This window comes from Leptodactylus fuscus, chromosome 6 (genome assembly GCF_031893055.1).
Source record: "Leptodactylus fuscus isolate aLepFus1 chromosome 6, aLepFus1.hap2, whole genome shotgun sequence".
Classification (NCBI taxonomy): domain Eukaryota; kingdom Metazoa; phylum Chordata; class Amphibia; order Anura; family Leptodactylidae; genus Leptodactylus; species Leptodactylus fuscus.
The window spans coordinates 166,964,884-166,980,222 of record NC_134270.1 but is presented as its reverse complement, the minus strand read 5'-3'; positions in this window follow the sequence as shown (position 1 = coordinate 166,980,222).

The following is a 15,339-nucleotide window of genomic DNA, read 5'->3' as shown; positions in this document are numbered from 1 at the left end:
ATCATAGGACCCTATAATAGAACTGACATCCTCCAATGCCCTATGTGTCAAGGAAATTCTTAGTATATGAATATAGGAGATTTGTCTTAGATACATTATAACACATCATTTTTTATTTTGCTTACTTATATAGCGCCATCATATTCCGCAGCGCTTTACAGAAATGTATAGGTCCCATATAGGTCCCATATAGGGCGCACAATCTAAATTGTCTTTTGAGTATGGAGGAAACTGGAATACCCAGAGGAAACCCACGCAGAAATGGGGGGAACATACAGACTCCTTGCAGATGGTGTCCTTGGCTGGATTTGAACCCAGGTCACCAGTGCCCATTATGGGATTTTGGCACCTGCCGTCTACAACATGGATCCCTACCTGAATATGAATGTTATATGGGCCTGTGTGGATCGCTGATCTGAATACAATTATTTCCTTGCTCTCCTATGTTGGATCTGAACCTCGGCTGTATATATCAGAATATAACTGTATAACTGTGCCCAGGACGTTACAATAAACCAGCGGATCCGCACAGAGCTCGTGAGTAGCTGCCAAGATGTAGATGTGCAATTCCTGCTTTACCAGATCATGTTGCGGTTGGATATAAAGTAACAGCTTCCATAGAAAGACACAGATCTATTAGACGGGCGGATCAGTCCTTGTACACAAGAGCCCTAGTAGTCATTACAATCAGACAATATCTGAAGACAATAAGGAACTTCATGCCAAAATTCACACTGAAGCCCTGGTGGACACTCCTCATCACTTACTTGCCAACTTGTTAGAAATTAATGTTCTGTAGACTTGTCAAGTTAGGTCCGCCCCTGCGCCCGGTCTTCGTTCCTGGATTCTGTCCTCGAATCTGCTTCAAAAATACAGAGAGAAAACTCCTGCAAGTAGGACTTTTCTCTCTAAATTTTTTTGGTGGCAACTAAGCGGAAACCAATTGGACCCCAACCCCTCCTGTTAGGAGCTCAGATGCAGGCACAGGGTCCAGAGTAGGCAGAATAGAGAGAAGTAGAACTGAACCCAACGACCGCTAGTGGAGAAACTGTAACTAAACGGCTACTCACCCAGTAAGAGCCAAAGCCAGTCTCAGGACGTTTTCACCAGAGCTCCTAGAGGTGGAGATGGACTTGGCAGAATCCCAGACCGGAGCTGACAACACAGAGGAATGTGCCACAAATAGATTAACCATGAGCAGAAGCCAGAGAGCAGAATCACAACCAACTCACCAGTCAAAGTGTAAACAACAGAGTAGGGTTGGCAGCAGAGATAGCAGTGAAGTACAGGAAGCTGGTTGCCTATTGCAGATTCAGTCTTCCCAGCCTGGTGCAGGGCTACAATTTTGTTTCTGGCGTCCTTTGACAGCTCTTTGGTCTTCACCATAGTGGAGTTTGAAGTCTGACTGTTTGAGGGTGTGCACAGGTGTCTTTTTATAGTGATAACAAGTTTAAACAGGTGCCATTACTACAGGTAATGAGTGGAGGAAAGAGGAGACTCTTAAAGAAGAAGTTACAGGTCTGTGAGAGCCAGAAATCTTGATTGCTTGTAGGTGACCAAATACTTATTTTCCACCATAATTTGCAAATAAATTCTTACAAAATCAGACAATGTGATTTTCTGGATTTGTTTTCTCATTTTGTCTCTCATAGTTGAGGTCTACCTATGATGTAAATTACAGACGCCTCTCATCTTTTTAAGTGGTGGAACTTGCACTATTGGTGACTGACTAAATACTTTTTTGCCCCACTGTATATATATACAAGTTATTTACTGTTCTTCACTATCCTTCGAATTGCATATTAATAATAGGAATACCTACAACTCATACACGGATCTGTAATGGTATTTTGTACTTTGCATATCAGATTGTTATTATCAGATAACATCAGACAGTTCATGATGTACGATCACGCCAAGGGAAGGTGTGAATGGGAATGTACAGTATGTCCCAGTATAGCGTGGGAAATGTCCTGAGGAGCAGAGCCAGCCCTATCAGTAGCCGGTGTCAGCTGTAACATACAGGGGTGCCAAGCTAAACATGTATTAGTGAGACACTCTCTTTTTTGTATCCAATGTAATATCCCGTGTGCCTTACTGACACACCTCCATACTAGGTTACCTAGTGCACTTACCCCCTTCCCGCTGGAGGAATTTTTCAATTTTTGATATTTGTTTTTGACTCCCCGTCTTTCATACCCCATATCTATTTTTCAATTCACAGATCAGTCTCAGGGTTTAATGTTTGCAGGACAAACTGGACTTTATAATGGTACCATTTATTATATTAGAATTGGAGAAAAAAAAGCACTTGTGTGACTTTCTTACGAGCTTCTTTTTCACGGCGTTCACTCTGGAGCCAAAATGACATGTCACCTATATTCTATGTTTCGGTACGATTCCAGCAATACCAAATTTATATGGTTTTATTGACATTATTAACCCCATAACAAAAATCTAAACCTGCAAAAAAGTCTCTAAAAGTCGCCCTATTCTGACACCCGTAACGTTTTTATACTACCGTGTATGTGCATGCATAGCGAACCTTTTTCTGCAGGGCCGGTTGTACTTTTACCATTTTGGGGAATGTCTATCGCCTTGATCACTATTTATTCAAATTTTTATCAGAGACAAAACTGCGAAAAAACGGCGGTTCGGCACTTTTGATTTTTTTCCCTGATATGGCGTTCACTGTACAGGAAATATATTTCTATAAGTTTGTAGACCGGGTATAATCCAGCAGAGACCCTGCGACTATGTTCTGCCACCATCTATAGTACCCGGCATCCGCTGTACTATTATGGCGGATGATGGGAATGGGTTGATCTAAGGAAAGAGTTAATGTTGCAGAATTAGGATAGATCATGGGAACAAATATGGGATCCATTTACATCCTCTTTTATATTGTATTTGTCAATATTGGAGAAATTTCTGTTTCCTGTAGTCGAGAAGGAGGGTTAAGTATATCTTTATCACTATTAAGCCGGGTTCAGAGGGGTTTTTTGGACCATAGTGTAGAATACTCTTAGGACTCCTAGGAATCTATCTATAATACATAGTGTATAACACTGTCAGGGGTCCTAGGAACCTATCTATAAAACATAATGTATAACACTGTCAGGGCTCCTAGGAACCTATCTATAAAACATAATATATAACACTGTCAGGGCTCCTAGGAACCTATCTATAAAACATAGTGTAGAACACTGACAGGGCTCCTAGGAACCTATCTATAAAACATAGTGTATAACACTGTCAGGGCTCCTAGGAACCTATCTATAAAACATAGTGTAGAACACTGTCAGGGCTCCTAGGAACCTATTTATAAAACATAGTGTAGAACACTGTCAGGGCTCCTAGGAACCTATCTATAAAACATAGTGTAGAACACTGTCAGGGCTCCTAGGAACCTATCTATAAAACATAGTGTATAACACTGTCAGGGCTCTTAGGAACCTATCTATAAAACATAGTGTAGAACACTGTCAGGGGTCCTAGGAACCTATCTATAATACATAGTGTATAACACTGTCAGGGCTCCTAGGAACCTATCTATAAAACATAGTGTATAACACTGTCAGGGCTCCTAGGAATCTATCTATAAAACATAGTGTAGAACACTGTCAGGGCTCCTAGGAACCTATCTATAAAACATAGTGTAGAACACTGTCAGGACTCTTAGGAACTTATCTATAATACATAGTGTATAACACTGTCAGGGCTCCTAGGAACCTATCTATAAAACATAGTGTATGACACTGTCAGGGCTCCTAGGAACCTATCTATAAAACATAGTGTATGACACTGTCAGGGCTCCTAGGAACCTATCTATAAAACATAGTGTATAACACTGTCAGGGCTCCTAGGAACCTATCTATAAAACATAGTGTAGAACACTGTCAGGACTCCTAGGAACCTATCTATAATACATAGTGTAGAATACTCTTAGGGCTTCTAGGATCCCGCTCTACTGCCCTAATGAATCTTTGATAGAACTACTACAGGCCGCAGTCCCAGCCACCTGTGTGTTTCTCCCCTTCCTCCCATGCCTGTCCTCCCCCCCACCACCACCTAAGTACGCCCACCGTGCCCAGGGAGCAGTGGTAAACATTACATAAAATACCATATAATAGTACATATAAAACCATTGACCACAGTAAGGAGGAAAGAGGAGGAGGAGGATGTACTCAGGTGCTCATGACCCTATGGTGGTACCCGCCCAGAAATCACAGGTTCAGCACATAAAAGACGTGAGAAAAAAACATCCCCAAGATAATCCAGCTAATGGCTAATTTAAGCAAAGAATTAAGTTATTCATTATACAGAACATTGCGGCCTCTCCCTGGAATAATCTGCACTAATTAGAATTTTATTCCACTTTGTTCTAGTTGTTTTCGTCCTCTGGTGCATATTTATGTCTAGTTCCCGCCTAGGACACACCTAAACCCGCATTGTATATAAAACCGTGCACTGGTAGAATCCCTGCAATACCAGAAGACCGTCCTCTGCCTCATCTAGGTATGTACATACTGCATGTGTATATAAGCTTTTACTCATCAAGACGAGGGGGTAAGTGATAACATAGAGAGCTCCTATAGCTCATATAGTGTCTCATAAGCCTCATGACCTCCTCGTCCCTGCTTTGTATGTGCTGACATTGCATTATCTGTGGCGAGGCAGAACTGGAACAAGTTTGGATTTTCTGGCTGCATTTTTGTCCTATATTTTACTTTATTGACCTATTTCGGAATCCTGCATTTCTTTATTCTTTCCCTTGGGATTCGCTGGCTTTTTTTTTTTTTTACACTAGCGTTTTTTTGTTTTTTTTTCCGAAGCGAGATGACCTATCTTGCCATGAAATCCGCGAAATCCATGGCTTAAGACACGCTTCTGTTTCGACCCATTCATTAGGACCTACATAGGAGCAGGATGTCACGCGGCATGTTCACAAGGCGGAAACCATTTCCATGACATTTTCTTCCGTGTGAACATACCCTATGGGAATTTATTGTATTCTGCGGTATAATTCGTGACATGGCGGCCATTTTAGTTAATCTGAGATTAATATTTTTTTTATTTTTTTTTACAAACATTTGCAAATAATCAGATCAAATCCGGATTGAAGATTCTTATATTATCTTCTTTATGACACTAGGTTGTAGATAATAAAATGTTCAACTGGTGATTCCTCGGGAGATTTTACATCTACATTTTTCCTTTGCATTTGCGGCAGATGATTTGGGTTGTGGTGTGATGTGGAGCAGGAGGGGATATCACAGCCGGCTCCTCCCTTTCCTGCCCCACCTTTCTTCTCTTGCCCTTCTACATCACTAGACACCCCCTCTTAGGTCTAAGTTATTGTAACCTTCCTTTTGGTTATATTACGTTCCAATATGCAAACAGATCACTAGACCTAATCCCATTGGGGTAGAAGATCACTAGACCTAATCTCTCCCGTTCTATTTCTGGGCACCTTTGATTATTCTACAGCTGTTACCTGGGATATCAGATGGATTTCCCAGTCCTGTACAATTGTATATTCACCATAATATCTTAAACTTGTCCTGCCCATATCCGACACCTGTCCTGTCTATATCCGAAACCTGTCCTGCCTCTAGCCGATCTCCCATTTGTTGTGTTACTGCTCAAAATTTGTAGCAGCAATAATTTGTGTCTTTGCCCCCTGCTGGGTCTGTCTGATAACAAAGTAAATCTTACAGAAGGAAATGGGTACCTTATACTAGCAGCTGTTGAGCAAAAGCTCCTTCTGTCATGAGAACCCTTGGTCCAAAATCAGACATCCATCTCAAACGATCACTCGTCTCTTCATTCAATCAATATCTGAGTCTGACAATAATCTTTCATCAAACTTTCCCATCACTGTCAGCAAATGTAATCCAAAGGACTCAAGAATAGCAAATAGATAGAAAACAAAGACTATAATTGTAGCTGATACTGAATCATATGAGCAAAGTAAGACACGGAACAATCCTGCACAGAATATCTGTCTGTATCTACTGAATAAGCATCTGCAGCTAATAAAAGAGAAAAGTAATCATACAAAGTAAATAAAGGCACAGACTGTACAACCAGTTCTTGGCAAATTTACCGGTATATTATGTGCCAGCGACGAGTATGGCAGATAACAGAGAGCAAGAGAGAGAATTACAGGAACCAAGAAAAGACTTACTGATGGTTTTATCCTTTGTAAGTCATTGCATAAATATATTACATTACCTATACTCTGTTGAGCATCAGTTACATCCTGTATTATACTCCAGAGCTGCGCTCACTATTCTGCTGGTACAGTCACTGTGTACATACATTACATTACTTATCCTGTACTGATTCTGAGTTACATCCTGTATTATACTCCAGAGCTGCGCTCACTATTCTGCTGGTACAGTCACTGTGTACATACATTACATTACTTATCCTGTACTGATTCTGAGTTACATCCTGTATTATACTCCAGAGCTGCGCTCACTATTCTGCTGGTACAGTCACTGTGTACATACATTATATTACTTATCCTGTACTGATCCTGAGTTACATCCTGTATTATACCCCAGAGCTGCGCTCACTATTCTGCTGGTGCAGTCACTGTGTACATACATTACTTATCCTGTACTGATCCTGAGTTACATCCTGTATTATAGTCCAGAGCTGCGCTCACTATTCTGCTGGTGCCGTCACTGTGTACATACATTACATTACTTATCCTGTACTGATCCTGAGTTACATCCTGTATTATACTCCAGAGCTGCACTCACTATTCTGCTGGTGCCGTCGCTGTGTACATACATTACATTACTTATCCTGTATTATACTCCAGAGCTGCGCTCACTATTCTGCTGGTACAGTCACTGTGTACATACATTACATTACTTATCCTGTACTGATCCTGAGTTACATCCTGTATTATACTCCAGAGCTGCACTCACTATTCTGCTGGTGCAGTCACTGTGTACATACATTACTTATCCTGTACTGATCCTGAGTTACATCTTGTATTATACTCCAGAGCTGCACTCACTATTCTGCTGGTGCCGTCACTGTGTACATACATTACATTAGTTATCCTGTACTGATCCTGAGTTACATCCTGTATTATACTCCAGAGCTGCGCTCACTATTCTGCTGGTACAGTCACTGTGTACATACATTACATTACTTATCCTGTACTGATCCTGAGTTATATCCTGTATTATACTCCAGAGCTGCGCTCACTATTCTGCTGGTACAGTCACTGTGTACAAACATTACATTACTTATTACCACATGTCTGACCTCAGAAATCTCCAATGATCAGCTCTTTCTGTTTGGAGCAGCTTGTGGAGCGCTCTCTGTGATATTACATTCTAATAAATGACAGTACATGTAATACCTGGATCCTCCACAGTGAGAGGGGTTTATGTAAGTCTGGACTTTGGTGACATTTTCAGCCCCTTCCTTATTATATCTTCTAACCAGAATGTAACGCCATAGTGTCTTCCTATCTGTAATTAGCACAATCGCTATTTGTTTCTTTATTGACGTCCATAACAAATTATAAGGCACATACAGGTTACAGTTCACACCCTGGACACACCCAAGGTCTCCATGTATATAAAGTAGCAGACTAGTAGAAGCCCTGCATCACCAGAAGACAGTGCTCAGCATCCTCCAGGTAGGTCACAAACTTCTACTCTTCTATAGGCAAAAAGTAGATTTTTTTTGCTCCAATAATAAATCCATATAATAGAGGGACTATAGCTAATATCTGAAGGGGACTCATTGTGGGGATGGATCACAAAAATATCTAGCAGATATTGTATTGCTTGGAGTGGCAGAGGTTTTCCTAAATGTCTCTTATTCATTGGGAACCAGTTATGAGGCCGACCTGGGCTGGATCCTCTTAGCTGCTCTGTGTCTTATAGACTTGTCCCATTGATAAGGAGAAGACATATGGATGTCTTGAAGCACGAGTTAGAGCAGGAAGCCACTACAAAGACATGGCCGCTCTAGGGGACTCGATGTGACATGGCTTCCTGAGTGTCAGTAATAGACAATGCTAGACCTAATAAAGTTTTCTGACTCTAATCAAATATTTCCATAATTTGCAGAAAAAAGTCTGAACCCAAAAGCTTAAGATGGATCGAAAATCTGTCCTACTGCTGTCATCCCTGAGTGAGTCGTATGTGTGATTTATCTGCAAACTGTCATGTCCTACTGTTACATATGTAGCGCCCCGCAGAGTGGGTCACTACAAATGTCATCTTATGTGATCTATACTGTGTACTGTGAAGGTATAGTGAGATCCAGTCACCCTGTTAGCATACACAAAGTTCCACAGACACTGTCCCTTTAGGAAAAGGGGTGGAGCTACAGACTGGAGGAGGGTCTCTCTTTTTTAGTTCCTGTGCAGGAGTGTAAGAGAGAGGAGCAGGTGTGTGGAGGTGCAGTGTGTGCTGCAAGCCTCATGGTGTGATAGAACAGCACAGGAGGCCGGAGACCTGCAGAGGTGAGATGAGACCTCAGCAGGCGCGGAGCTGCAGTTATAGGACCATCAATTCCTAACTAGTGTGAGAAACACTAAGAACATTGAGAGACTCACTGGACCGGGGCCTAGTGAATGCAAGATTCCTGGAGGCTCAGTAACATACAGAGTTGGAGTGAGTGTGTGCATCCAGCATCCCAAAGAACTCGCGTTACCTGCTGTCCAGAAGGGGGATCTACCCAGTTGTACTTAACCTCTGAGCTCCTGGAACCCAGGACCAGATGAAATCTATTAGAGAGTGTGAGCAGCAGGGGAAGGCTGAATCATACTGGTGGTAAAGACTGGCACCTCACTATACTGGAGCAAGGTGAATCCTCCTGTAACATGTGTTATCTCCTGCTGACTACAGAAGTAAACTGTAAGTGTTTGGTTAACCCCTGTCTGGACTGTATTCTTTCATCGATCCTCTGTTACTCCTCCTGGAAATTACCCAGTCCTCACCTATATCATCTGGCCCTGGGACCTGCCCTGGTTGGGGAGGCTATAACATCTGGCACTGCATCACCACCTATTCCCAGAGGCCCTATCTACAGTGCCCAGCTTCACCTCAAGCCGAAACCCCAACTGGCGTCACGACAAACTTTTATTTTTCTTTATTTTTCTTTCATCCATTTTTGCTTAAAGCTCCCCTTTTTCAAGGCGCTGCCGCCCCCGGTGTCGGGCCTGCTCGCACCGTGAATCTACATAGGCCGAGCCGGGGCGACTCACCTTTTTGGCGTCACGAACAGGATAGCGAAAGTGCGCAAAACTTTTATTTTTGTTCAAAAAGACTGTTGCATTTTTCAAAATTTTCCCTGCTTTCCAAAATAGCAATGAACAGCAGTTGCATGATTCATGTTACATTGAGCTGCAGGGTTGGTGTCTTTTTCTTGCAAAACATGCTTAGTGCAGAACATGTGACATGCCTGTGCAAGGAGCAGTGAAAGATACAGATTGCATCATCCCCAATTGCAGTCTACCCCTGCCAACTGTAGAAGTCTCTGTAGCAGCCAGACCAGCATCCCCTGCAGTGATAAATCCTCAATCCATCCATCCGGATCAACACTTCACAGTATCAAGTACGGTGAGTGTGGCCTTGCTGGGGTTAACAAGGGGGGAGGGGTGATGTATCAAGCAAATAGATCCTCATCTCCATCCCCAGGCCCCTCTGATTCCCCCATAGACTCTAACCGTGGTCACAACCAAGTAACTATGGCACATATATTGCCATTAACAATGCCATACATTCCAGGTGCGTCCTGGCTGCCCCAGTATACAGGCGAGTCCCATAGCCTCAGAGACTTTAAAGAAAAACTGAGTAGCCTGTTTGACCTATACCCTATGACAGAAGTTCAGACCATACTTGGGCCATTTCCTAGCTCTTGGCCACAAATTGAAGGTGCTTTAGTAGTACCAGTAATGCAGTTCCCACAAACATCCTCTCAGGAGATAGCAGATCCTCAAGAACAGCCAATCCCAGTTCCTGATGATGTACCAGCGCAAATTCCAGCAAGCCCGATTCCTAGTGAAAGGATGCCTACCGTTCCCATGATGACTCCAGTGAGTAGGAGAAGACTGTCAGGAATCCCATTTCTGTGCAGATCTCAGCGCAATACACAGGGACAACTCCCCATACGTTACAGGGACAATCAGTAAAGGTATACTAACCCAATGTGTTTACAGATAGTTGAGTTATATTTGTATATGTTCAATTGAGTTTATGCAACGTTAAAGGTTTAATTTCAGTGCCGGCTCCCTAACGGATTGCACTAATGGATGAGTCAGAAATACGAACTGTGCATTAATACTGAGCATGGCATTACCAAGAGAGAATGGACTAAAGGAACTGTGCCAGTGCTTAACATGTCTCATTTTTCAGGGTTCCTACCACAATAACTTTCTTGTGGGATTGAAACTTTAAAACTACCATTTGCCTACCAACGCTCTCGGGGGTTGCGGGAGGTTTCAAATATGGCGGCCTGTCGGACAGGAGCCATCAAAACAGCCTGTGCAGTGAAGAATTATGAATGTTCCAAAATACTCCGCAGCTGCACTTGGAGTTAAGGAGGTGGACTAAGCGGTTTGGGGCTGTAATCTGCAAGGAAAGCAACTGTGAATGTTGCTGGGTTGTACGGAATACACAACCAGAAACTTTAACGGGTTACAAAAATTGTGTTTACTTGAACGTTTTTGTCAAAGTTCAAATTGATCATTAGTAAGTTGCACTTTTCTCCTTAGGGAATTTACTTACATATGAAGTTTACACTTGTATGTAATGTCCTTCAAACACTATGATGTTCATGTTACTGTCTACTAACCCTCTTCTTAGTTCACCGGAAGGGTAGCCCGGGACGTGCTACTTTTAACAAGGGGGGAATGTAGCGCCCCACAGAGTGGGTCACTACAAATGTCATCTTATGTGATCTACACTGTGTACTGTGAAGGGATAGTGAGATCCAGTCAACCTGTTAGCACACACAAAGTTCCACAGACACTGTCCCTTTAGGAAAAGGGGTGGAGCTACAGACTGGAAGAGGGTCTCTTTTTTAGTTCCTGTGCAGGAGTGTAAGAGAGGGGAGCAGGTGTGTGGAGGTGCAGTGTGTGCTGCAAGCCTCATGGTGTGATAGAACAGCACAGGAGGCCGGAGACCTGCAGAGGTGAGATGAGACCTCACAGGCGCGGAGCTGCAGTTATAGGACCATCAATTCCTAACTAGTGTGAGAAACACTAAGAACATTGAGAGATTCACTGGACCGAGGCCTAGTGAATGCAAGATTCCTGGAGGCTCAGTAACATACAGAGTTGGGGTGAGTGTCTGCATCCAGCATCCCAAAGAACTCGCGTTACCTGCTGTCCAGAAGGGGGATCTACCCAGTTGCAATTAACCTTTGAGCTCCTGGAACCCAGGACCAGAGGAAATCTATTAGAGAGTGTGAGCAGCAGGGGAAGGCTGAATCATACTGGTGGTAAAAGGGAGGACTGGCATCTCACTATACTGGAGCAAGGTGACTCCTCCTGTAACATCTGTTATCTCCTGCTGACTACAGAAGTAAACTGTAAGTGTTTGGTTAACCCCTGTCTGGACTGTATTCTTTCATCGATCCTCTGTTACTCCTCCTGGAAATCATCCCTTCCTCACCTATATCATCTGGCCCTGGGACCTGCCCTGGTTGGGGAGGCTATAACATCTGGCACTGCATCACCACCTATTCCCAGAGGCCCTATTTACAGTGACCGGCTTCACCTCAAGCCGAAACCCCAACTGGCGTCACGACAAACTTTTATTTTTCTTTATTTTTCTTTCATCCATTTTTGCTTAAAGCTCCCCTTTTTCAAGGCGCTGCCGCCCCCGGTGTCGGGCCTGCTCGCACCGTGAATCTACATAGGCCGAGCCGGGGCGACTCACATATATACCCTGTTTCTCCAAATATTAGCCCTAGAATGATTTTGCAGGGCTTTTAGAGTAGGTTTGAAATATAAGCCTATTCTAATATACGCCCTAGTTACAGTCAGCGCCTCTAGGGTGAGGTTATGTCCTGCAGGTCTAAATCTGCTCCCCTGATCCCAGATTCTGAGTGCTGTCTCCTGGGTTGGCTACTATGTGGTGGGCTTGGCTACCAGACATCAGGTGCCGCCCCTGCTCGCTCCTAAAGACGCCGCCACTAATCTGCAGCCCCTCCCCCTTAGTGTAAAGGAGAGGATACAGAGAGAGGACGGCTCCACACCAAGTGTTCACAGTAAGTTTAAGACCCACTGACCCCGCACCATCAATTGTGAATGTAAGTTAGGGTTCGGGTTGCTGACACCATTATATCCCATTCCTTTAGGCTTTTTTAAGTGCTCTATAGGATTTTCACTATCTATACCAAGAACTTTCTTTTTCCCTTTCCCTTCCCTTGTCTTGCTGGTAACCGCAGATGACACAGACACTCAGTATTTTACCCTTATACTTACAGATAGTGAGATAGAAAATTCTTCAAATTACAAAAAAATATATATGTACAATATAAAAACTTTTAAAGATTGGTTATTTTCTGGTGACGCCTCCCCTGTGACGGTGCACTCCAGGTAATACGGGTGCACTGTATTATGCCTAGTGCAGTGTCTGGAGTAGTCAGAAGCCCCCTAGGCACTAGTCATGGTCCAGATTAGACTTTCTATTATTGGGCACAATGTGGCAGACAGGACAGGGATCTCAGACTACTATAGTGCTGATCCGGAACAAGGCAAAGCTACAACAATCTCCAGCTCGGCAATGTTGTTACCCCTACATAGGTACATGCAAGTAGGAGATCAGGATTGTACTTGGCATCCAGAGAGAGTTGGGCAAAAAACTCAGTTATAGTCTTAGCCATTTTGGTAGCCACCCAACATCCCCAGGTATTACACCCAATATTATACTACAGTCCAGGGGTCTGTCATAATTTTATTTCCTTGAAATTCTTACCTAAGTTCAAAGACGTTGTTCAAGTTCCTGCAATACCATAAATAACCTCGGCCATTTTTGAAAATAAGTAGTCATGTGTTATTCATTATGGAGATCCCTTTGAAGTTGATCTTAATTTTTCTTGTATATTATTTATTTCGCAGTCACTTGTAAAGAAGATGAAGAATATAGTGAGTGTGGGAGTTCCTCTCCTCCAACCTGCGATAACATGAAGCCTACGTGCACTTCAGACTGTAAGCCCGGATGTATCTGCAAGAAGGGCAAGGCAAGAGATGACTCTGGTCAATGTGTGCCAGTAGAAGACTGCTGCAAAGGGAACACCACCTATAAAGATGGTGGCGATGACTGCGGCAACGTCTACGCATCAATCTTTAACCTTAGAATACTGTGCAAAAATGATTGTACAATTGGCTTCTTCTGTATACCTGGCTATGTCCACCTGCCCGGCACCAACAGATGTGTCCATTCTGAGGATTGCCCCAAACATAGCAATCCAGCAATTCCTGTGTGAGTTGAAAATTAAAGGGACCTTGTCCAATTATAATGAGACATGTCTAATGGAAATCAAGTGGGTGTCAAAAATTATTTTTTATCTACGGTATTTTTGGATTCACATAGAAACTATATAAGATAAGATAATCCTTTAATAGTCCCACAGTGGGGAAATTTCAGCATGTTACAGCACCATAGTAATACAGATACAGGATAATACACAGTAATATAGGCACACACTATTATGCCCCATAGTGGCCCCTGCACACAGTATTATGCCCCATAGTGGCCCCTGCACACAGTATTATACCCCATAGTGGCCCCTGCACACACTATTATGCCCCATAGTGGCCCCTGCACACAGTATTATGTCCCATAGTGGCCCCTAAACACAGTATTATGCCCCATAGTGGCCCCTAAACACAGTATTATGCCCCATAGTGGCCCCTGCACACAGTATTATGCCCCATAATGGCCCCTGAATAAAGTATTATGCCCCATAGTGGCCCCTACACACAGTAATATGCCCCATAGTGGCCCCTGCACACAGTATTATGCCCCATAGTGGCCCCTGCACACAGTATTATGCCCCATAGTGGCCCCTGCACACAGTATTATGCCCCATAGTGGCCCCTGCACACAGTATTATGTCCCATAGTGGCCCCTAAACACAGTATTATGCCCCATAGTGGCCCCTGCACACAGTATTATGCCCCATAGTGGCCCCTGCACACAGTATTATGCCCCATAATGGCCCCTGAATAAAGTATTATGCCCCATAGTGGCCCCTGCACACAGTATTATGCTCCATAGTGGCCCCTGCACACAGTATTATGCTCCATAGTGGCCCCTGCACACAGTATTATGTCCCATAGTGGCCCCTGCACACAGTATTATCCCCCATAGTGGCCACTGCACACAGTATTATGCCCCATAGTGGCCCCTGAACACGGTATTATGCCCCATAGTGGCCCCTGCACACAGTATTATGCCCCATAGTGGCCCCTGCACACAGTATTATGCCCCACAGTGGCCCCTGCACACAGTATTATGCCCCATAATGGCCCCTGAACAAAGTATTATGCCCCATAGTGTCCCCTGCACACAGTATTATCCCCCATAGTGGCTCCTGCACACAGTATTATGCCCCATAGTGGCCCCTAAACACAGTATTATACCCCATAGTGGCTCCTGCACACAGTACTATGACCAATGGTGGACCATCCATGAGCAGTTCTTACACTCTAGGGGTTTTTCAGACTTGGATGGTACATAACTTATAACTATGAAGGGGTTCACCTGTAGTGCTGCAAGCTCCAGAACAGATTTTGGGTTAGAAAATGTTTAAGGCTATGCCCTTAATTGGCATGTCTGACTATGGAGTTTACAAGTGCAACCAGTGCCCCATGTGAATTGAGTGGTGGCCACTAGAGATGAGCGAACACTGTTTGGATCAGCCGATCCGAACAGCACGCTCCCATAGAAATGAATGGAAGTGGCCGGCACGCCAGCAAAGTCTGCGTGCCAGGTGCTTCCATTCATTTCTATGGGAGCATGCTGTTCGGATCGGCTGATCCGAACAGTGTACGCTCATCTCTAGTGTCCACCATTCTGCTAACCTTTATGAGACTTTGAGGACAGGACTCTCTGGCAGTCCCATAGAAGGGTATAGAGAGTTGGCCATGTATGAACCATGAACCAGTGCTCCATTTCCAAGGGGTACTTGAGGACCCCCATTCTCCTGATCACATATACGATGTGATCTATACGTTCTGTTATGTCTGACCTTCACCTCTGTTTTACAAAGAATGAGCTACAAGACCCCCCAACATCTCAGGATCTATCTCCTTATTGTAGACACCGGCTGCCATATGCCTCAGCC